Source organism: Oryctolagus cuniculus, chromosome 5 (genome assembly GCF_964237555.1).
Source record: "Oryctolagus cuniculus chromosome 5, mOryCun1.1, whole genome shotgun sequence".
NCBI lineage: Eukaryota > Metazoa > Chordata > Mammalia > Lagomorpha > Leporidae > Oryctolagus > Oryctolagus cuniculus.
Genome location: NC_091436.1, coordinates 13,369,516 through 13,394,947, shown reverse-complemented (window position 1 = coordinate 13,394,947; position 25,432 = coordinate 13,369,516). Strand labels below are relative to the sequence as shown.

The 25,432-nt window shown below is 39.7% G+C and overlaps 1 protein-coding gene across 7 annotated transcripts in view; it reads right to left on the bottom strand.

Moving 5' to 3' along the window:
• The window catches only part of IPCEF1 (interaction protein for cytohesin exchange factors 1), a 242,684-nt gene that overhangs the window by 161,995 nt on the left and 55,257 nt on the right, over nucleotides 1–25,432 (bottom strand). The window lies entirely within an intron of this gene.

Here is a 25,432-nt window from a genome sequence, read left to right as displayed (position 1 = left end):
GACTTGGTTCCCACAAATCATGCAAGCATTTAAACCCCAAAGTCTTTGGTTAGTGGTTGACGGATTAAGGGTGGAGGCTTGATCCGATTATGGTCTCTAGTGTGTGGGCTTGATGGGAGGTGTTCAGATCTCTGGGAGCGTGCCCTCAGATAGGTAGCTCTCAAGAGAGTTGGTTATATAAGCTGAGTTACATAATGCTTCCTGTGTCTCTCCCTGCTTCCTGCTCTCCAAGTGATTGTCTGCACAGATTCCACCGTGCCCAGCCTCCAACAGACGCTAGACTAACGGGGCTGCCCAGCCTTATGCTGCGAGCCTCTGAACTATAAGCCAACGTTTCCTTCCCAAGAAGCTCCTCTCCGGTGTTTTACTTAAAGCAATGCAAGCTGACTAAAAAGAGCCTGTATACAAAATCAGTAATACTCCTACTTAATAGTCATGAACCTCTGGAAAATAATATCTCCAAAACAAACCCCTGGGCCAGTGTTGGGGAACAATGGGTTGTGCTGCCACTGGTGACACCAGCATCCCATATCAGAGAGCCAGTTCAAGCCCCAGCTTCTCTGCTTCCAATCCAGCTCCCTGCTGATGCACCTGGGAAAGCAGTGGAAGATGGCCCAAGTGATCAGCTCCCTGCTGCACCTGGGGGAGACCAGGACGAAGTTCCAGACTCCTGGCTGGCTGTCACAGCTATCCAGTGCATGGATAGCTCTCTCTCTCTCTCTGTCTCTCTGTCTCTGTCTCTCTCTCTCTCTCTCTCTCTCTCTCAGACACCACACCCTGTCTTTCAAGTAAATAAAATAAATCTTTGTTAAAAAATCTTTTACAATAGCATCAAAAAGAATAAAATTTTTCTGGATAAATCTAGCAAAAGATATCTAAAATCTCCAGCCTACAATCTACAAAGCATGGATGAGCACAACTAACAGAACTTTGTGATAAAACTATAGCAATCAAGACAGTGTGAAATTGACATACGGATATACAAGTTGACATTTGAACAGAATAGAGTTAAGAAATAGACACATACTGGGGCTGGTGCTGTCGCATAGCAGGTAAAGCCACTGCCTGCAGTGCTGGCATCCCACATGAGTGTTGGTTCAAGTCCCAGCTGTTCCATTTCCAATATAGTTCTCTGCTATGGCGTGGGAAAGCAGCAGAAGATTGCCCAAGTCCTTGGGCCCTTGTACCCACTTGGGAGACCAAGAATAAGCTTCTGGCTCCTGGATTCAGATCAATACAACTCCAGCCATTGTGGCCATCTGGGGAGTGAACCAGCAGTTGGAAGACCTCTCTCTCTGCCTCTCTCTGCCTCTGCCTCTCTGTAACTCTGCCTTTCAAATAAATAAATACATCTTAAAAAATACACACATTATTTTATAGTCAACTTATTTTCAACAAAAGAGCCAAAGCAAATCAATGAAAAAATCTTTTCAGTTATACTAATGTAGATCTGCTCAATAGTGAAAGTGATAAAATAAGCAAGTCACAGACTGAGAGAAAATAGTCATAAAACATATCTAGCAAAGAAATTGTGTACAGAACATATAGATTTCCTCCAACTCAATAGTAAAAGACAAACATACCAATGAAAACTGGGCAAATGACTCGAACAACATTTGGCAAAAGATCTACCTATGGACAATAAGCACATAAAATAGTGCTTGCCATAGTAAATAATTAGGAAAAGAAATAAAACCACAACAATATATGATTATGTATCCATTTTAATGGCAAAAAATTAAAAAGATGTTGGTAAGACATGTAACAACCAGAATGCATACATTTCTGATTGCAGTGTTAAAGGCTACAACAAACAGAACTTCCACCTGCTGATTTACTTGTCCACAATTAGCCACAACAGCTAAGCCTGAACTAGACTAACGCCTGGAGCTAGGAACTCAATCCAGGTCTCCCATAGAGGTTGCAGGGACTCAACTACTTGAGCCATCACTTCTGCTTCCCAGGGTGTGCATTTGCAGGAAGCTGGGATGGGAAGCAGAACTGAGATGTAAATTCAGAGTCTCCATTTGATGTGAGACGCCAATGGCCCAAGTGGTGGCTTAACCACTAGGCCAAACGCTCACCCCTAAACTTATCTTTTAATTCCATTTTTCATGAACTTTTTGAAGTACTTCATATATGTTTTCCACTCAATATGAACACAATGTCAATAATTGCCTTTCTCCCTACCAGGCCCATAAACAAAAGTCAGCCTCATTATCCAGAACCTGCAGAAGATAGGAGGATCTATTTCTGGCATAGTAGCAGACCTACATGTCTCTCACAAACAGGGCACTTTCCAACGAGGCTTTCAAAGGTAAATCTGAATATACAAGGAGTCTATAAAAGGTTATGGAAAATGTGTTATAAAAAACAACATACATTTTTCAAAATTTCTTGCACCAAAATAAACATCTTTTAATTTTTTTTATTTTTATAAAGGGAAATTTTATGTATTTCATATCTACAGTTTTAAGAACCTAATGATATCACCCACTCTACCCTTCCTCCCTCCCTCAATTCCATCTTCCATGAGCTTTTCGAAGTACTATTGTCTGTGATTTTTGCTTTATGTGCTGACTTTATAACCTACTAAAAGATAAGCTATGATTAGACTGTAATTGTGCTTATGTAAGGTGATAACTAATACACCTTAGATTAAATCATACCTAACTTCCTCCATCTAACTCTTGGCACTCTGTTACAATTACATGTACTAATTGTGCTTGGAGAATGTTAGAATTCTCCCTAATCCTTTTCCTTTCTCCCCTCCTACCCAAACACATGAACTCTCCATTAAAGTCTCAGCGTCTTTTCATTTGGCTTTACTTCTCCGGGCTCCTGAGACACATGGTGAATTTCAAACTTATAATTTGTGGCTTCCTGCTTCTAAGACTGCTCCCCAGCAGCTCTCATGTGACTGTTTTTCTAGTTAAATATTTACACACATACACGGGGTACACAGGCAGTTCATATTTGACATGATTTAACAGCATCTACATCTGTTTTTCATCATAACAGAACTAAAAAATGTGCCTACTAAACGTTTTCTTACTATACTTGTCCAGAACATTGTTTCTACTCTCACCCTAAGATGGTTTCTACGTAAAGAAAACAGAAAATGACTTCTCAGTTCCCCTCCTCTGGTGTCAGAGTTCTCTCTTCCTAGTAGCCGTTACTTTGCAAGCTGAACCGAAGCTCATGTCTTCTCTCATTTTTATCAGTGTGTGAGAGGCACAACAACATTCAATTGAGAGATGGAGGGGGAAATAGTCTATTTAAATTGAAAAGCCTCCAAAGACAAAAGACTGCATCTCAATGCACTCCCTGCTGACATAAACACACCTGAAGTAGGTTTCATGCTCCCAAGGCACAGGTTTGCAAATACAAAAAAAATTGTCTTTTAAGAGATCCTATATTCATTCCTAGGTTCCCAAAATGTCAAATCACAGCAAACACATATGTTCTAATTTTCCTTTTGTCTATTTAAAGGTGCCAATCATCCTTTAGATTTAGTGCTTTCTTTTTCAGAAATACAAAGCATAGCTAAATCATGAAATACTCCCTTCAGAACACTAGCTGAGAATAAATTGATCTCATCTGACTTTCAATCTGCTGTTGTGAGTTTCAATCTACAAGTCTGTTTTCTCATGTTTATTCATATGTTGTTGTCTAAGCAATAAGAAAACAAAGTGAAGAGGAATGCAAGCAAAAACCGAAACTCCTGAGCTAATTATGAGTCCTAGACATCTATAGTTCAGAGGCAACAGAGGCAAAATTACAAGGAAAGCTATTTCAAGACTTATTTCTGCAATTTGTGTCTAATTCAAGACGTTGCTGCTTTCTTTTCCCTTCCCTGTTAATCTTTTAACCATTTCCCAGTGTATTGCACTCTGGAGAACAAGCAATGGCAGAAAACAAAAGGAGATGAGACTCAAATGACTACCACAGGCTTCCACAGCCCTGAGGAAGAGTTTTGTTTTCAAAAAGTCTAGAAAAATTCAGCTCTACTAAAGACTGCTGCATCTAAGAACTGAAGCAATCCTTTTAATTCTTAATTCCCATCACACTGGTGGGAAAAGATGACACTAAGTGTTTAGACATTTTATTTTTAGAGTTCTAATTTATTAAATCTAAATGTCTTGTGGGGCTCACAAAAATGGTACTCTGAAATACAGCACTGTGGTGTCCTGAGAACCTTGAATTAAAGAGAACTGGAAGGCCGTGTAAGCCACGGCAGAACCTCAGCGTGGCCTCTTCCCAAAGAGACGCCGTTTTCTTGGCTCCCCTGGCTGAATCTCATTCACCAGGGAAGATGAAGCGAGAAGAAACTGAAGGTCACCACCACCACGCTTGCTCACACGCACTTGTCATCTGCTCTCCTGAGGCTTTTACCGGAGAGACTTGATCTGCACAGCCAGACCGGCTTTGTTCCCGGTGCAGCTCTGCCCCCTCACTTTCCCTTAATTTGTCACCGCCTGCTCAGAGCCGAGAGGGACTGTCTCAGGCTAGTGTCTTACTCATCTCCTCCGAAACCAAATCATTCACTCTTCCTCTAAAACTGTCTAAACTCCCCACCTCCCTCTCCCTTATGAAGGGGGTACTTAACGTGAACCATCTGACACTTCTTATGATTTCATATTTTCTGTGGCTCTTTTGCATATTTGTAAATGTTAATTGTCAGTTTACTTTAATAGATGAATTATCAGGCCTTCAGGGCCTAAAAAGAATGTCTCACTCCTACATTGCTTAAAGTTAGCTGCCATACTACATACTCAAAGAGACACTTCCTAAGCCACTGTATGTCTCAAACAGAAATAAATGAAAATGAATAAGTGTAACCTTTGGATTATTGTTCTGATATTTCAAATATCCATGCTAGTTTTAGGAGAAGGTAAGCAATTACAATATGCTATGGATAAACCTACAGGGCCGGGCGCTGGGGCATAGCAGGTATCCCATATGATTGCCAGTTCTAGTCCTCGCTGCTCCTATTCAGATACAGCTCTCTTCTATGGCCTGGGAAAGCAGTAGAAGATAGCTAAAGTGCTTGGGTCCCTGCACCCATGTGGGAGAACTGGAAGAAGCTTCTGGCTCCTGGTTTCGGATCAGCCCAGCTCTGACAACTGCAACCATTTGGGGAGTGAACTAGCAAATGAAAGATCTCTCTCTCTCTCTCTCTCTCTCTCTCTGTCTCTTCCTCTGCCTCTCTGTAACTCTGCCTACCAAATAAATAAAAAATCTTTAAAAAATAAATAAACATACAGGTGAAGCAGAATATTTTTTTACTCATGAAATTTTATTATCTAGTAGATGATGACAGGTGAAAGATAGATAGGAAGATTCAGCCATATGTAAATAGGATAGGAGCCAGGGCTGTGGTGCAGTAGGTTAATCCTCCAACTGTGCACCAACATCCCATAAGGGTGCCCGTTCTACTCCTGGTTGCTCCTTTTCTAATCCAGCTCTCTGCTATAGCCTGGGAAAGCAGTAGAAGACAATACCTGCATGGGAGACCAGAAGAAGCTCCTGGCTCCTGGCTTTGGATCTGAGCAGCTCTGGCCATTCTGGCCTTTTGGAGAGTAAATCAGCAGACAGAAGACCTTTCTCTCTGTCTCTCCCCTCACTGTCTGTAACTCTACCTCTCAGATAAATAAATAAAATCTTTAAAATATGGTTATTATATTATGACTTGTGGAGTTTATACCAGATTTAACATTTGAAAATCAATCATTATAAATTCCCATATTAACAGAAATAAAGTGAAAAACCACACAATTATTTCAATAAATGCAGAGAGTACATTTGCTAAAATTCAAAACATATTATAACAAAAATAACCTCTAGGAATACAATTAGTTGAAGGGAACTTCATCTGATAAAAGTCATCTACCAAAAACCCTTATACCTAACATCACATTTAGAGTAACATATTAAACACACGGATATGGTAGAAAGCAAGACAATGTCCTATCTCACCACTTCTGTTATCATTGTAATGGTAGTACCAGAGAATGTAATAAGGTAAGAAAAAACAAACAAAAGACCTAAGAGTTAGAAAGAGAAAGGTAAAACTGTGTCCTAAAAAAAACAGTAAATAAGATCAGAGTTGGCGAACTCAAACGGCTTCCATAGCCTTGGCAACTCATGACAAGAGCCTAGGGAGTAAGTATTATTTTTAAAAAACTTATGTAGAGGGGCAGGTGCTGTGGCTTAGTGGCATAGAGGCCTGAGGCACTGGAATCCCATATGGGTGCCAGTTCATGTCCTAGCTACTCCTCTTCCAATCCAGCTCTCTGCTGTGGCCTGGGAAAGCAGTGGAGGATGACCCAAGTGTTTGGGCTCCTGCACTCATGTTGGAAACCCTGAGGAAGCTCCTGGCTCCTGGCTTCAGATGAGTACAGCTCTAGTCATTGCAGCCATTTGGTGAGTGAGCCAGTGGATAAAAGACCTTTCTCTTCATCACTCCCTCTCTGTGTCTGTAACTCTATCTCTCAAGTAAATAAGTAAAAAATCTTATTACAAAAAAAAACTTATGCAGAAAATTTGAACAAATCTACCAAAACTCTCAGAAGTAATCACTGATTTTATCATGATCACAGGATAAAATATTAATATAAAAACACAATATTTTAAATAATAGTAAAAACATAATTGGAAAATAAAAAAATAATTTCAATTCCCTTTATGACCAAATAATATTTCATCCCAAAAAACACACAGGATAATTTTAAAAAGTACATGAAAAATCAATACACTAAAAATCATTGAAAATTCTTTAAAGAGGATTTGAAGACCTAAATACATGGAGAGATGTACTATGTCCATGGACCAGAAGGATTAACACTGTTCAGACATCACTTCTCTTAAATCTGTTCTGTGTGCTCAAGTCACTGCCAACAAAAATCCCAAATGGCATTGCCTGCAGAAATTGACAGGTTACAAAATTTTTATAGAAATAGAGCTTGCCCCAAACAGTAGAGTTAAAAACGTGCCAGGGGATTCCAATTCAATCCCATCAAGGTGGCATATACCAATGCCATCTCGCTAGTCAAAGTGATCAGTTTTAGTTCACAATTGATCATAATGATAGGACTAAGACTTAAAGGGATCACATAAACAAGACTAGTGTCTGCTAATACTAACTGATAGAATTAAAAAGGAGAGAATGATCCAACATGGGAAGTGGGATACACAGCAGACTCATAGAATGGCAGATGTCCTAAACAGCACTCTCGTCTCAGAATCAGCCCTTAAGGCATTCAGATCTGGCTGAAAAGCCCATGAGAGTATTTTAGGTATGGAAAGCCAAGACACACTGGTCAAGAAAAAAAAAAAGACTTAAATGAAAGATCTCTGCAAGTGAGATCCCAGTGGAAAGAACGGACCATTAGAGAAGGAGGTACCTTTCTTTGAAAGGAGGAGAGAACTTCCACTTTGACTATGACCTTGTCTAAATAAGATCGGAGTTGGTGAACTCAAAAGTCTTCCATAGCCTTGGCAACTCATGACTAGAGCCTAGGGAGATTACTGATGCCATATACAAGAGTGTCAATTGTTAAGTCAGCAACAGGAGTCACTGTGCACATACTCCCCATGTAGGATCTCTGTCCTTAATGTGTTGTACTATGTGAAGCAATGGTATAACTAGTACTCAAACAGTACTTTACACTTTGTGCTTCTGTGTGGGTGCAAACTGATGAAATCTTTACTTAATATATACTAAATTGATCTTCTGTATATAAAGAGAATTGAAAATGAATCTTGATGTGAATGGAATGGGATAGGGAGCGGCAGATGGGAGGGTTGAGGGTAGGAGGGAAGTTATGGGGGGGTGGTAAGCCACTGTAATCCAAAAGCTGTATTTGGAAATTTATATTTATTAAAGTTAAAAAAAAAGAAATTGAAAGGATCCAGAATATCAAAATAATTTTGAAAAAGAAAAATTGAAGAATCACACTACTTTCTTATTTCAGAATCTACTATAAAGCTAGAGAATCAAGGTAGTGTATTGTTGGTGAAGAAAAGACGAATTGATCAATGATATGGAATAGAGAATCAGAAATAGGGGCTGGCACTTTGGTGTAGTGGGTAAAGCTGCCACCTGCAGTGCCAGCATCCCATATAGGCACCAGTTCAAGTCCCAGCTGCTCCACTTCTGATCCAGCTCTCTGCTGTGGGAAAGCAGTAGAAGATGGTCCAAGTCCTTGGGCGCTTGCACCCATTGGGAGACCCAGAAAAAGCTTCTGGCTCCTGGATTCAGACCAGCACAGCTCCAGCCATTGCGGCAAGTTAGGGTATGAACCAGCGAAGGGAACACCTCTTCCTCTCCTCTCTCTCTCTGCATCTCCTTCTCCCTCTGTGTAACTCTGATTTTCAAATAAATAAATAAGTAAATCTTTTAAAAAAATAAATAAATTCATTTGTGGTTCAATGTATTTCAATAAAGAATCCAAGACAATTCAAGGGGAGGAAGGAGAGTATTTTTATGAAGCAGAGACGGAAATTGAGCTGTTGAGATTCTCATATGAAAAAAGTCAATCCTTATTATTCTATACACAAAAATCTATACAAAAAATTTTAAACACCTTATATATCTAATAAAACCCACGTCTATGAAGTTTGTTGATGAAAACCTAGAGTATACCTTCACAACCCCAGGTTAGGTAAAGATGGTCCTCAAGGGATATAGAGAACATAAAACAATTTTATAAATTAGGTGAAATTCAATTTAAAAATTTGTGCTTGTGAATTGATAACTTAAGATTAAAATCCTAATACTGAACATGATGGTTTTAGAAGATGGTCCTTTGTTAAGTGAGTAGGTCACAAGTGTTGAGCCCCCATGAATGAGATAAAAGCCCTAATTTATAAATATTCTCACTCCTTCTATCATATGAGGACAGAGTGAGAAGTGGCATTTATGAACCAGAAAATGGCCCTCGGCATACAACAAACCTTCTATAGCCTTGATATTGGACTTCCCAGATTCCAGAACTGTAACAAATAAATGCTTGTTGTTTAAGTCACCCATTCTGTGGCATTTTTGTTAAAGTGCTTGAACATATTAACAGGTATATGCATTCATAAAAACTAAAAAATTATATTTTTATAAAGGTAGTTCTCATAACAAAAAAAGGATAACATATCAAAGAGACACAGAAGCCAACCTGAAAGAACCCAAGTGCTAAAGCTGGAACAATTTGAACAAAAAATAAAAATAGAAATAAAAAATAATTAGAATTGAATTATAACTCAAGATAAAGGATAAGCGGTCTTGAGCCAATACTGATACAAATAAAAGATTGAACAATAAATAAATGAGAAAAAAAGAGAGAAAAACCACTTCTGTAGGAATGCCAAACAATATGTGTAGATAATTCCTCTCCAGGAGGTGAACTTTAATCTGTATCCAGAGAACAGAGAACATAAAGGAAAATGTAATAAACCCTGATCTAGTGCATTGCCCTCACTGTGCAAATGAAAACACACAAACTCAGATGTAATTTACAATCAGCTGGCAAACAATCGGCTTTCCTGACACTTGAGTCCTTTAAGACATTCAATCTTCATTTCCACAAACTATCTCAGTGAAAGTGTTAGTTCTTCATTTTAATGCTGATTCACTGCAGACTGATACTTCTAAGAAGCACAAATAAATTCAGAGAAAATAAAATTTGTGAGAGATAAACTATAAGGATCCAAATTTTTATTATTAAGCTCAATAGGCATAAAATTATTCTATTGAATTAATATAGTTTCTACATGGTTTCTCTCAATTTCTGCATGTATCTCATCATGGCTGGGTAAGCTTGTGAACCAGCTGACCTTGGACCATGTTTTGAATAATAATACTAATATTTACAATGTAACAAAATAAGGACTTGCATATTTGTTAGCTATTGTCTGTGGAGGATTACTATGTGTCAAGCACTGCTACAGGTTATAGAGAGTTATGGACAATGTGATCTGAAAGATCCACAATCAATTGAAATTTATAATCTAGTAAAAAAAAAGAAACAATACTAAAGCAAACTAATAGTTAAATTATCAAAAAATTTCAGAAAGTAATATCAAGGAGAAAGAGACAGAAAGATGTGATACTGACCAGGTGTTTCATTTGGAATCAAGAGCAGGTAAAAAGTCTCATTTGAAATGAGACCTAAGAGAGATTCTGCTGTGTGAAATTCAAGAGGAAGAGTATCACAGGCAGAGAGAATGGGGAGTACATAATCCCTAAAATGCACTTGCATTTCCTGTCAAAAAGAAGTGACAGGGACAATATGGACCCTCGCACCTGAAACAGTAACCACACAAAGGTTAAATTACACAAAATGCTGACTGTTATGACACCAGAAGTCAGAAAAAAGTAGGATACTCACCCATGAGGGGTGGGGAGCCAATGAGATGAGCCCCAACACTGCCCCAACTTAGTGCATGGAGAAGTTTTGAGTACAGGGAAGTGAGGGAACCCCAGGCAGAGTGCAAAACTCCATCTGAATGGACTGGGCTTTGCCAGAGTGGCCAAAGTAATCAGAGTTCACAGGTAGAATAACAGAGAAGAGGAAACTGCACAAAAAGAGATCCCAGAGATTTGCCAAGGGTCTCCCTGAAGAATACACAGGGAGTGATGGCTAATAACCCAAAAAGGGAAATCAGAAAGAGACAAAAAGAAATGCTCAGTTAATCACAACTCAACAGAACAAGAGGAAAACTGGGATAAAAATTAAATGGGACAATCAATATAATACATCACACTAACAAACTACAGAAGAAAAACCATATGATTATCTCAATAGATGTAGAGAAATCATTTGATAAAATACAACACTGTTTCATGATGAAAACTCTAAGCCAATTGGGTATAAAAGGAACATTCCTCAACACAATCAAGGCAATTTATAGACAAACTCATGGCAATAATATTGAATGGGGAAAAGCTGGAAGAATTCCTACGAGATCAAGTACCACACAGGGATGCTCACTCTCACCATTGCTATTCATTATAGTGATGAATGTTTTAGCCAGAGCCATTAGGCAAGTAAAAGAAATCAAAGGGATACAAATTGGGAAGGAAGAAGTCAAACTATCCCTCTTTGCAGATGATATGGTTCTTTATTTAAGGGATCCAAAGAACACTAAGAGACAATTGGAACTCATAGAAGAGTTTGGCAAAGTAATAGGAAATAAAATCAACACACAAAAATCAACAGCCTTTATATACACAGACAATGCCATGGCTGAGAAGGCATGTCTAAGATCAATCCCATTCACAATAGCTACCAAAAAAATCAAATACCTTGGAATAAACTTAACCAAGGATGTCAAAGATCTCTATGATGAAAATTATAAAACTTTAAAGAAAGAAATAGAAGATACAAAAAAATGGAAAAATCTTCCATGTTCATGGAATGAAGAATCAGTATCATCAAAATGTCCATTCTGCCAAAAGCAATTTACAGATTCAATGTGATACCAATCAAAATATAAAACATTCTTCACATATCTGGAAAAAATGATGCTGAAATTCATATGCAGGCACAGGAGACCTCGAATAGCTAAAGCAATTTTATACAACAAAACAGAGCCAGAGACATCACAATACCAGATTTCAAGACAGGGCAGTTATAATCAAAACTACCTGGTACTGGTACAAAAACAGGTGGATAGACCAATGGAACAGAATAGAAACATCAGAAATCAATCCAAACATCTACAACCAACTTGTATTTGATCAGAGATAAACTAGTTCCTGGAGCAAGGACAGTCTTTTCAACAAATGATGCTGTGAAAACTGGATTTCCACATGCAGAAGTATGAAGCAAGACCTCTACCTTACACCTTACACAAAAATCTACCCAACATGGATTAAAGAGCTAAATCTACGACTCAACACCATCAAATTATTAGAGAACATTGGAGAAATCCTGCAAGATATTGGCACAGGTGAAGATTTCTTGGAAAAGTCCACAGAGGCAAAGGCAGTCAAAGCCCAAGTTAACAACTGGGATTACATCAAATTGAGAAGTTTCTGTACTGCAAAAGAAACAGTCAGGAAAGTGAAGAGGCAACCGACAGAATGGGAAAAAATATTTGCAAGCTATGCAACTGATAAAGGATTAATAACCAGAATCTACAAAGAGATCAAAAAACTCCACAACAACAAAACAAACAACACTCTTAAGACATGGGCCAAACCTCAATAGACATTTTTCAAAAGAGGAAATCCAAAAGGAAAACACACACATGAAAAAATGTTCAGGATCACTAGCCATCAGGGAAATGCAAATCAAAACCACAATGAGGTTTCACCTCACCCCAGTTAGAATGGCTCACATACAGAAATCAACAAACAACAGATGCTGGAGAGGATGTGGGGGAAAAGGGACACTAACCCACTGTTGGTGGGAATGCAAACTGATAAAGCTGCTGGGGAAGACAGTCTGGAGATTCCTCAGAAACCTGAATAAAGCCCCACCACATGACCCAGCCATCCCACTCCTTGGAATTTACCCAAAGGAAATGAAACTGGCAAATAAAAGAGCTATCTGCACCTCAAGGTTTATTGCAGCTCAATTCACAATAGCTAAGACATGGAATCAATCTAATTGCCCATCAATGGAAGACTACATTAAGAAATTATGGGATAGGCCAGCGCCACAGCTCAATAGGCTAATCCTCCGCCTGTGGCGCCGGCACACTGAGTTCTAGTCCCAGTCGGGGTGCCAGATTCGGTCCCGGTAGCCCCTCTTCCAGACCAGCTCTCTGCTGTGGCCCGGGAGTGCAATGGAGGATGGCCCAAGTGCTTGGGCCCTGCATCTGCATGGGAGACCAGGAGAAGCACCTGGTTCCTGCCTTCGGATCAGCATGATGCGCCGGCCGCAGCACGCCAGCCGTGGCGGCCATTGGAGGGTGAGCCAATGGCAAAAGGAAGACCTTTCTCTCTGTCTCTCTTTCACTGTCCATTCTGCCTGTCAAAAAATTAAAAAAAAAAAAGAAAGAAAGAAATTATGGGATATGTACTCTATGGATACTACACAGCGGTTAAAAAAAAAGTGAAATCCGGTCATTTGCATCAAAATTGAGGAATCTGGAAAACATCATGCTGAGAGAAATAAACCAGTCCCAAAGGGACAAATATCATATGTTCTCCCTGATTGGTGACAACTGAGCACCTAAAAAGAAACCTGTAGAAGTGAAACTGACACAATGAGAAGCTATGATTGACCAGCCTTTGTCCTGTCAAGGAACAGCTTACTATTTTATTCTTTTTAATATTTTCTTAATTTTTTTTTTGACAGGCAGAGTGGACAGTGAGAGAGAGAGAGAGAGAGAAAGATCTTCCTTTGCCGTTGGTTCACCCTCCAATGGCTGCTGCGGCCAGCGTGTGCGGCCAGCGTACTGCGCTGATCCGATGGCAGGAGCCAGGAGCCAGGTACTTATCCTGGTCTCCCATGGGGTGCAGGGCCCAAGCACTTGGGCCATCCTCCACTGCACTCCCTGGCCACAGCAGAGAGCTGGCCTGGAAGAGAGGCAACCGGGACAGAATCCAGTGCCCCGACCGGGACTAGAACCCGGTGTGCCAGCGCCACAAGGTGGAGGATTAGCCTAGTGAGCCGCGGCACTGGCCTCTTTTTAATATTTTCTTTTTCTACTTAATACCATTGGTTGAACTCTATACTTAACACAAAATTATTCCTAGGTGTTTAAAGCCAATTGAAAATTGATCCCTGTTAAAAATAAGAGTTGGACTGGCCTCAGAATCAGCCCTTAAGGCATTCAGATATGGCTGAAGAGCCCGTGAAAGTATTTCAGGCATGGAAAGCCAAGACACTCTTGCAAAAAAAAAAAAAAGAAGAAGAAGAAGACGACCTAAATGAAAGATCTCTGCGAGTGAGATCCCAGTAGAAAGAACGTGCCATCAAAGAAGGAGGTACCTTTCTCTGAAGGGAGGAGAGAACTTACACGTTGACTATGACCCTGTCAGAATAAGATCGAAGTCGGCAAACTCAAAAGGCTTCCATAGCCTTGGCAACTCATGACTAGAGCCTAGAGAGATTACTGATGCCATATACAAGAGTGTCAAACTGTTAAGTCAACAACAGGAGTCACTGTGTACTTACTTCTCACGTGGGATCTGTCCTTAATGTGTTGTCCAATGTGAATTAATGGTATAACTAGTACTGAAACAGTATTTGACACTTTGTGTTTCTGCGTGGGTGCAAACTGATGAAATCTTTACTTAATATATACTAAATCAATCTTCTGTATATAAAGAGAATTGAAAATGAATCTTGAGGTGAATGGAATGGGAGAGGGAGCGGGAGATGGGAGGGGTGCAAATGGGAGGGAAATTATGGGCGGGGGAAAGCCATTGTAATCCATAAACTGCACTTTGGAAATTTATATTTACTAAATAAAAAAAATTTTTTAAAAAGAGCTGGAATAAGAGAGGGAAGAGATGCACAGTTTGGGATATGTTCCCTCAGGGTAAAGCTAAAAACTTGCCATGGGACTCCAAATCCCATTAAGTTGGCAGGTACCAATGCCATCTTACTAGTTAAAGTGATCAGTTTAAGTTCATAACTGAGCATTTCAGGAATGGACAGTCAAGACACTGTGGCAAATAATATCCTACATGAAAGATCTCTGTGAGTGAGACCCCAGTGGAAATAAGGGGCCATAAAAGAAAGAAGCACTTTTCTCTGAAGCGAGGAGAGAACTTCCACTTTGCTTATGGCCTTATCCAAATACTGACAGAGTTGTGGTCAAAAAAGGCTTGCATAGCCTTGACAGCTCATGGAAAGAGCCTCAGGTGATTACTGACATCATAAATAAGAGTGTCAATTGTTAAATCAATAACAGGAGTCACTGTGCACCTGCTCCCCATGTAGGATCTCTGTGTTAATGTGTTGTATTATGAGAAATAACAGTAAATCTTCAAACTGTAATTTATATTTTGTGTGTCTGTGTGGGTGAAATCTTTACTCAGGACTATGGCCTTGTCTAAATAAGATCAGAGCTGGCAAACTCAAGAGGCTTCCATAGCCTTGGCAACTCATGACAAGACCCTCGGGTGATTACTGACATAATAAATAAGACTGTCAATTGTTAAATTGACATAACTAGTACTCAAACAGTACTTTATACTTAGTGTTTCTGTGTGAGTGCAAACTGTTGAAATCTTTACTTAGTATATACTAAATTGTTCTTCTGTATATAGATAATTGAAAATGAATCTTGATGTGAATGGGATGGAAGAGGGAGTGGGAGATGGGATGGTTGCGGGTGGGAGGGAGGTTATGGGTGGGAAAAGCCACTATAATCCAAAAGTTGTACTGTTGAAATTAATATTTATTAAATAAAAGTTTAAAAAGAAAGAAATCTTTACTTAGTATAGAGTTGATCTTCTGTATATAAAGATAATTACAAATGAAGCTTAATGAAGAATGGGATAGGAGAGGGAGTAGGAGGCAGGATAGTTTGAGGTTGGGATTGTGGGTATGGGAAGAAGAATCACTATAATCCAAAAGCTATATCTATGAAATTTATATTTATTAAATAAAAGCTTTCAGCTGGTGCTGCTGCTCACTAGGCTAATCCTCCACCTGAGGTGCCGGCACCCCAGGTTCTAGTCCCAGTTGTGGTGCTGGATTCTGTACCGGCTGCTCCTCTTCCAGGCCAGCTCTCTGCTGTGGCCCGGGAGTGCAGTGGAGGATGGCCCAGGTCCTTGGGCCCTGCACCCACATGGGAGACCAGGAGGAAGCACCTGGCTCCTGGCTTCTGATTGGCACAGCACGCTGGCCTCAATGCACTGGCCTTAGCGGCCACTTTGGGGGTGAACCAACAGAAGGAAGACATTTCTCTTTGTCTTTCTCACTGTCAAACTCTGCCTGTCAAAATAAATAATTAAAAGCTTTCTATAGAAAAAAAAGACAATGTGGTTTGACATCAAGCTAGACAAATAGATCAACAGAACAGAGCCCAGAAATAAATCCATAAGTATATGGTCAATTGATTTTTGACAAAAATTCCAAAACAACTTAGTAGAGAAAGGAAAACCTTTTCCACAAAGGGTGCTAGAACAAGTGGATAGCTATATGTCAAAAAAAGGCTTTTAACTTTGAGCTATACCTTGTGTATACCAAATTAACTCAAAATGGGTCACAGATCTGAACATAACATCTGAATCTATAAAACTTCTGAATGAAAATAAAGAAGACTTTATCTAAATTAAGAACTCTTCCTTGAATGACACTATGAAAAGAATGAAATGAAAAGTTGTACTCTGAGAGAAAATATTCACAAATCATATAAAAATGTCATATCCAGGGCATATAAAGGTATTTCAATTAACATGACAATAAAGAGACCAAAGATATAAACAGGCACTCTGTGAAAGAAGACAGATGTCAAATGAGCATATGAAATTATGCTTAACATCATTAGTCACTAGGGAAATAATTAAAATACAATGTCAACACACGCCTAATAAAATGGCTAGAATTAATAACTGATCATACCAAGCTTCAGTGAAGATAGAGTGTAATTAAAATTCTCATACTCTATTGGTGCACATATAAGATGCTTCAATCACTTTGGAACACAGTTTCATCGTTGCTTAGAAAGTTAAACATTCACCTACTACAACCCAGCCATTCTACTTGATATTTATTCAAGAGAAATGAATGCACACATACATTCAAAGACCTGTATGCAAATACATGGGGCAGCTTTATTCGCAATAATCAAAAGCTGGAAACAATCTAGACATCCATCAGTAAGTGGATAAACAAGAGGCATATCCATACAGTGGAATACTAACTACTCCACTGTATAAATTAAGTAAGCATCAATACATATAACATGGATGAATGTCAAAATAATTTTGATGAGTTTAACAGAACACAAAAAAGAGCAAGTAAATTCCTTTAAAATGAAAATTCTGCTGTAACAATAGAAAGTAGAGCCGTAGTTGCCTGAGGATTCAGCAAACAGGGAGAGGCTAGAGATAGATATTGCATTTTCAGGATTGTGTTGATGGTTTCATGAGCATATGCTATGTCAAAACTTACCAAATTATGCAACTTAAAATGTACCATTTGTTAAAAAACAAATATACCTCATTAAAGCTATTTTATTTTTAAGCATCTTAGTATGAGACCAGCCTCTGTAATTTAAAAAAATGGAAGAAGACCATTGTTTCTGGAACTGGCTAAGGGGGAGTATAGAAAAGCTGAAGTCAGAGAGGTAGACTGGGACCAAACATGCATGTCCTTGTAGGTTCTGGTCAGGTGCTTGGAATTTATTTAGCTGGAGGATAATAAACAGCAGTAACATGATCACATCGGCATTATGTGCTCCTCAAGCAGAGTAAAACAGCCAAGTTGATGTTCTGGCCAGGTGACTTTCTCCAGCTATTTTATTTTATTTTTATTTATTTGAAAAGCAGAGTTAGAGAGGGATACGGAAGAAATAGAGAGACCTTCTATCTACTGATTCATTCACCAAATGGCCACAACGGGCAGGGTTAGGCCAGGCCAAAGCCAGGCACCAGGATCTTCATTTCGGTCTCCTACATGAGTGCAGGTGCCCAAGCACTTGGGCCACCTTCTGCTGTTTTCCCAGACACATTATCAGGGATCAGAAGTGGAGCAGACAATTGAACCAGGGCCCATGAACCATCCATGGTTCATCCCAGGAGCTGCTTACCCTGCTATGCCACAACACCTGCCCCACCTAACTATTTTAATAGTAGTCTCTAATCCTGAGTTTATATGTATTCCTGGTGGTTAATTTACTGCTAAGAATGAGTTTGACAGCTCCATACAAAATTTTGTGAAGTTCTTATTAGAGTTCTGATATATCCTATTATGAAATTTATCAGAGACCAGTCTTTTATTAAATGCCTACTATGAGGGGAGGGGGTCAAGATGGCAGTATAAGCAGTGGGATGTTCCAAGTGGCATAGGGAGAAATGGATAGTTAGTGAGCAGAGGAGATAAAAGCCGGTGGCAGAATCAAGAGAAGTTCACGCAGAGTGGGCCAGGAGTCTACTAGAGACTGCTCAGGTCCATGTTAGGGGAGCAGAGAGGAGGGAAGGGTGGTGGACATAGTGAAGAAGTGGCAGAGGTACTGAGTGAGGAGACTGGCACTGCCTCCACCCAGAGAACCAGGTGAGAGGTAGAGAGTCCACGGAGCTGTGGATAGCAGCAGGTGGGGAAACCTGGTGAACTGCATTTGAAGCTCCAAGTGGGAAGAAAGAGAAATTGTAGGGGAATGGGTGGAGAGTTTGGCATGCCATGGTCCATCTATGTCTCCTCCCCACCCCCAGTTGGACCTATAGGCCATGGGGAGAAGCCATAGTGATTGTTCACATTTTCAAGTGAACTAGCATGTTTGCCTCCCACCTACAGACCCATCGATTGCAAGGGCCACCTCACAAAATGCCCCACCTGAGAACAACAATCACATTTCAGGGTAATTTCCTCCCCACCATGCAAGCTGTACAACAAGGAATAATCCTAAACAGTAAATACCCAAGCTTGTTTCATGCACCAGTGAGAAGCTAGTCTGGCTCCAGTAAGCGGGGCTTAGTGCACCAAAGCCTTGTTGCACAATCCAGAAGTAAACAGAGCTCTAGGAGGCAGGGCTGCCTGCTTCCACTTGCAACACACAGACACATAGCAGCTCATAGCAGAGAGGAATCAAATTAAATTAAATTAAACAAAAACCAACCAGAAATGCCAAAGAACAAAAGAAAAAGCCTGAATAAGAATAAGGAAGAATTGGGCCGGCGCTGTGGCTCAATAGGTTAATCCTCCACCTGTGGCGCCGGCACACCGGGTTCTGGTCCCGGTCAGGGCACTGGATTCTGCCCCTGTTGCCCCTCTTCCAGGCCAGCTCTCTGCCCAGGAGTGCAGTAGAGGATGACCCAAGTCCTTGGGCCCTGCACCCGCATAGGAGACCAGGAGGAAGCACCTGGCTCCTGGCTTTGGATCGGCGCAGAGCGCTGGCCTTCGCAGCCATTTGGGGGGTGAACCAACAGAAGGAAGACCTTTCTCTCTGTCTCTCTCTCTCACTGTCTAACTGTGCCTGTCAAAAAAGAATAAGGAAAATTTATAAACTCACCTCAGGAGCAATAAAAATCTTTAATAATGGAGGCTGGGGGCTGGTGCCATGGCATAGTGGGTAAAGCCACCATCTGCAGTGCCATCATCCCATATGGGCACTGGGTTGAGTCCCAGCTGCTCCACTTAAATGCAGCTCTCTGCTATAGCCTGGGAAAACAGTGGAAGATGGCCCTAGTCCTTGTGCCCCTGCATCTGTGTGGGAGATGTGGAAGAAGCTCCTGGCTTCTGCCTTCAGATCATCCCAGCTCCAGCCATTGCAGCCATATAGTGAGTGAACCAGTGGATGGAGACCTACCTCTCTTTCTCTCTCTTCCTCTCTGTAACTGTGCCTTTCAAATAAATAAATCTTTTTTAAAAAGTGGAGCCTGAAGAAGAACAGATCGAGGCTATGCCACAAAAGGAATTCAGAAAATTAATAAATTAGTTAGAAGTGATCAAAAACAAATTCACAATCTAAATGAAAAGCACTCCCAATAAATTGAGATTTTAAAGAGAAGCCAGAATGAAATACTGGAAATGAAGAATTCAATAGACCAAATAAAAAAATGAAAGTTTTAGCAATAGAATAGATGAAACAGAAGAAAGAATATCATAACTAGAAGACAAACTTCCAGAAATAATACAATCAGATCAAATACAAGAAGAAATCAGAAAATTAAAAATCACATTTGGAGATTTATAAGATTCTATCAAACAATCCAACTTACAGATCCTAGGAATTCTTGGAGGTGTGGAAAGAGAGAAGGGATTAGAAGGCCTTCTTAATGAAATAATAACAGAGAATTTCCACAGTCTGGACAAAGAGACATCCAAGTACAAGAAATACACAGAACTCCCAATAGACATGACCAGAAAAGAACTTCATGACAACGCATTGTGGCAAAACTCACTTCAGTGAAACACAAAGAACAGATTTTAAAATGTGCATGATAGAAATGACAAATCACAATCAGAGGAAACCAATTAGACTCACCCCAGACTTCTCATTGCAAACCCGTCAGGCAAGGAGAAAATAGGAAAACATATTCCAAGTCCTAAGAGAAAAAACTGTCAACCCAGTGTACTGTACCCTGCAAAACTCTCATTTATGAATGAAGGAGATATAAGCATCTGCCACAACAAGCAGAAATTGAAAGAATTTGTAATACTCACCCAGCCCTACAAAAGATGCTCAAGGATGTGCTACACACAGAAACAGGAACATCACCACAAAAGAAGATGAACCCACAAAATGACCCAGCAAAAGTACAAATGAAATCCAAAATACATTAGCAGGACTATTTAAGGAAACATGGCAGGGCAAATACACTATTTAGCAATAGTAACACTGAATGTAAATGGCCTCAACTCCCCAGTAAAAAGACACAGACTGGCTGAATGGATTAAAAAACAAAACCCATCTATTTGTTACCTACAAAAAAAAAACACACCTTACCAATGAAGACACATGCATAATGAAAGTGAAAGGATGGTAAAAAAGATAATCCATGCTAAGAGAAACCAAAAAAGAGCTGGTGTGACCATCCTAGACAAAATAGATTTTAACACAAAAACTATTAAAAGAGATGAATAAGGATACTATATAATGATTAAAGGATCAATTCAACAGGAAGATGTGACTATTATAAATGTATATGCACCTAATTACAGGGCACCTGGCTATTTAAAAGAATTGTTAAGGGACTTAAAGGGAGATATACACTGAAATATAATACTAATGGAGGACATCAACACTTTCAGCAATGGACAGATCAACCAAACAGAAAATCAATAAGGAAACAACAGAGTTAATTGACACCATAGACCAAATAGACCTAGTAGATATCTACAGAGTCTTCCACCCTACAGCCACAGAGTACACATTTTTTTCTCCCGTGCATGTAACTTTCTCTAGGATTGATCATATACTAGTCCATAAACTGAGTCTGAGAAAATTTTTTAAAAAATCAAAATAAAACCATGCATCTTCTCAGAACACATTGCAATGAATCTGGAAGTCAATAACCCAAGGATCTCTACATCATATGCAAACACATGAGAATGAACAACATGTTAAAGCTTGAACAGTGGTCATAGAAGAAATTAAAAGAGGAATTAAATTTCTTGAAACAAATGAAGGCAAGAATACAACATAGCAAAACCTATGAATCTTGATGCGAATGGAATGGGAGAGGGAGTGAGAGATGGGCGGGTTGTGGGTGGGAGAGAAGTTATTGGGGGGGAAGCCATTGTAATCCATAAGCTGTACTTTGGAAATTTATATTTATTAAATAAAAGCTAAAAAAAAAAACACAAAACCTATGGGATACAGTAAAAAGTGTTAAGAAGAAAGTTTATAGTAATTGGTGCCTACATTAAGAAACTAGAAAGACACCAAATAAATTATCTATACACCTAAAGGATCTAGAAAAGCAACAGCAAACCAAATCCAAAACTAGTAGAAGAAAAGAAATAATTAAAATTGGAGAAGAAATCAACAAAATTGAAACAAAAAAATAAAATGATCAGCAAAATGAAGAGGTGGGTTTTTGAAAAAATAAACAAATTGACACCCCATTGGCCCACATAACCAAAAAAGGAGAGAGAAGACCCAAATTAATAAAATTAGAGATGAAATGTAACAACAAACACCACAGAAAAAATAAAAGAATAATCACAAACCACTACAAAGAGCTGTATGCAAAGAAACTGGGAAACCTAGAAGAAATGGATAGATTCCTGAACACATCCAACCTATCTAAATTGAGCCATGAAGAGAGAGAAAACATAAGCAGACCCATAACTGAAACAGAAATTGAAACAGTAATAAAGGCCCTCCCAACAAAGAAAAGCCCAGGACCAGATGGATTCACTGCTGAATTCTACCAGACATTTAAAGAAGAACTAACTCCAATTCTTCTCAAACTATTCAGAACAATCGAAGAAGAGGGAATCCTCCCAAATTCTTTCTATGAAGCCAGCATCACCTTAATTCCTAAACCCAGAAAAGATGCAACAGAGAAAGAGAACTACAGACCAGTCTCCCTGATGAACAAAGATGCAAAAATCCTCAACAAAATTCTGGCCATTAGACAGATCATTTACTTGGATCAACTGGGATTTATACCTGGTATTCAGGGAACGTTCAACATTCACAAATCCAACAATGTGATACATCACATTAAAAATTGAAGAACAAAAACCATATGATTATCTCAATAGATGCAGAGAAAGCATTTGACAAAATAAAACACTCTTTCATTTTGAAAACTCTAAGCAAATTGGGGATTTACCCAAGGGAAATGAAATCAGTAAACAAAAGAGCTATCTGCACCTCCATATTTATTGCAGCTCAATTCACAATAGCTAAGGCATGGAACCAACCTAAATGCCCATCAACAGAAGACTACACAACAGTTAAAAAATGAAATCCAGGAGGAGTCAAGATGGCGGAATAGGAAGGGAGCACACTGATAGTCCGGGGAGAGATAGTTTAATAAAAGTGGAGATACTGCAGGTTCAAGGAAGAGTAGGGGAGGAAACAGCAGAAGAAACTCTTCCGGAACGCGTGATTCACAGCAGACCTGCGTGGAGAGCGTGGGAGCCCACAGTTCGGGACACCAGCGGCAGACTCAACACACCAGCACTGGAACGCGAGGTGAGCCGAACCTCAATAGCCCGAGACACCGGCAGGCAAGCGGAGAGAGGAGACTAGAGGGAACGACCCCCGGGGGGGGGGGGGAGTTCACCAGGCTAACTGGAAGAGAGAGAGGGAAAAAAAAAAAGGTGACTGGTACGGACACGGGTTTCTCTCTCTCCGCTCACCTCTCAAGGGCGAGCAAGACAAAGAGCAGGCGCCATCTTGGACATACGTCATAAGCAGAGCGACCTCAGGTCTGCACCGGCCCTGAGCCTAGCAGAAAAACCTGACTCTGGGCGGGGCGAATTAACAGGAGATTAGGACCTAGTAAATTTGTGGTGCAAATGAACTGAGACTGTGAAAAAAGAGATGGTGGGGAAGAGAACTCACGGAATTCACGTGAGTACTCTCCAGAGATGCTACAATTCCGTAACTTTGGCAACCCAGTGGGAGACTGAAGGAGAATTTGAGCCCACTCTGAGGGCCAAACAGATTCCCTGTGTGGTCCTTGGGAAAGAGCTTCTGATCTCTGGCTCCTGTGGGTATATCATTTGCCTGCTAACTACCTCCAACTTCGTTCAGCTGTGCAGAATTACTTCCCTTTTGAATCAAAAAAAAAAGAAAGAGAGAGAGAGAGGTTTACCACAACTAACCTGGGAGTGTCACCTTTGGCACACCAAACAGAGCTCTCAGGCCACACCCATCTCAAGCCCTAAGGCTCCATCAAAAACAGATAGTCCACTTAATCTAGAGTCATAGTATAACAAGAAAAAGCACCACAGTGAAGAAACCAAATATCTCCAATATGCCAAATAACAAACGCAAAAACCGAGGTAATAAAAACAAGGAAGTCACCATGACGCCCTCAAATGAAAAAGACACCCCAATTCAAGATTATGAAGATGATGACATATAAGAAGTGCAAGAAGCAGATCTCAAAAAATTGATAAGAACATTAAGAAGTTCTCAAAAACAAATTCTTGAACTACAGAAATCCTTAATGGACAAGATAGAAAATCTCTCTCGTGAAAATGAAATATTAAGGAGGAATCAAAATGAAACGAAACAACTAGTACAACAGGAAACTGTGATAGTGACTGAAGTGAAGAATTCAATAGATCAAATGAAAAACACAATAGAGAGCCTTACAAACAGAATGGGTGAAGCAGAAGAGAGAATATCAGACTTAGAAGACAGAGAACAGGAAAGGATACAGTCAGACCAAAGAAAAGAAGAGGAAATTAGGAATCTAAAACATATTGTCAGGAATCTTCAGGATACTATTAAAAAAACCAACATTTGGGTTCTAGGAGTTCCTGAAAGCATGGAGAGGGAGAAAGGATTAGAAGGCCTTTTTAGAGAGATATTAGCAGAAAATTTCCCAGGTTTGGAGAAGGACAGAGAAATCCTAGTACAGGAAGCTCACAGAACCCCTAATGAGCACGACCAAAAGAGATCCTCACCACGACACGTTGTAATTAAACTCTCCACAGTGAAACATAAAGAAAAGATCCTAAAATGTGCAAGAGAGAAACGTCAGATTACTCTCAGAGGATCTCCAATCAGACTCACAGCTGACTTCTCATCAGAAACTCTACAAGCTAGGAGGGAATGGTGAGATATAGCCCAGGTACTAAGAGAGAAAAACTGCCAGCCCAGAATATTATATCCTGCAAAGCTATCATTTGTGAATGAAGGTGAAATAAAGACTTTTCATAGCAAACAGAAATTGAAAGAATTTGTTGCCACTCTTCCAGCCCTGCAAAAGATGCTTAAAGATGTGTTATACACAGAAACACAGAAACACGGTCATCAATATGAAAGAAGGTAAAGGAAGGAAACCAAGGAAGGAAACCTCACAGCAAAAGATCACAGGGTATTCAAAGCATATATTAGAACTTATCTTTGGCAAATGGCAGGGCAAAGTTACCACTTATCATTAGTCACATTGAACGTGGATGGCCTGAACTGTCCAGTTAAAAGACACCTATTGGCTGATTGGGTTAAGGAACAAAACCCATCTATTTGCTGCTTACAAGAAACACATCTTTCCAACAAAGATCCATACAGACTGAAAGTGAAAGGCTGGAAAAAGATATACCATGCCAACAGAAATGAAAAAAGAGCAGGCGTAGCAATCTTAATATCAGACAACATAAACTTTACCACAAAAACTGTTAAGAGAGACAAAGAGGGACACTACATAATGATTAAGGGATCAATTCAACAGGAAGATATAACAATTATCAATGTATATGCACCTAACTACAGGGCACCGGTTTATCTAAAAGATTTGTTAACGGACTTAAAGGGAGACTTAGACCCCAATACAATAGTACTGGGGGACTTCAATACTCCACTCTCAGAAATAGACAGATCAATAGGACAGAAGATCAACAAGGATCCAGTAGATTTAAACGACACTATAGCCCAAATGGATCTAACAGATATCTACAGAACTTTCAATCCTACAGCTAAAGATTTTACATCTTCTCAGCAGTACATGGAACCTTCTCTAGGATTGACCACATACTAGGCCATAAAGCAAGTCTCAGCAAATTCAAAAGAATTAGAATCATACCATGCAGCTTCTCAGACCATAAAGGAATGAAGTTGGAAATTAGCAACTCAGGAATCCCTAGAGCATATGCAAACACATGGAGATTGAACAACATGCTCC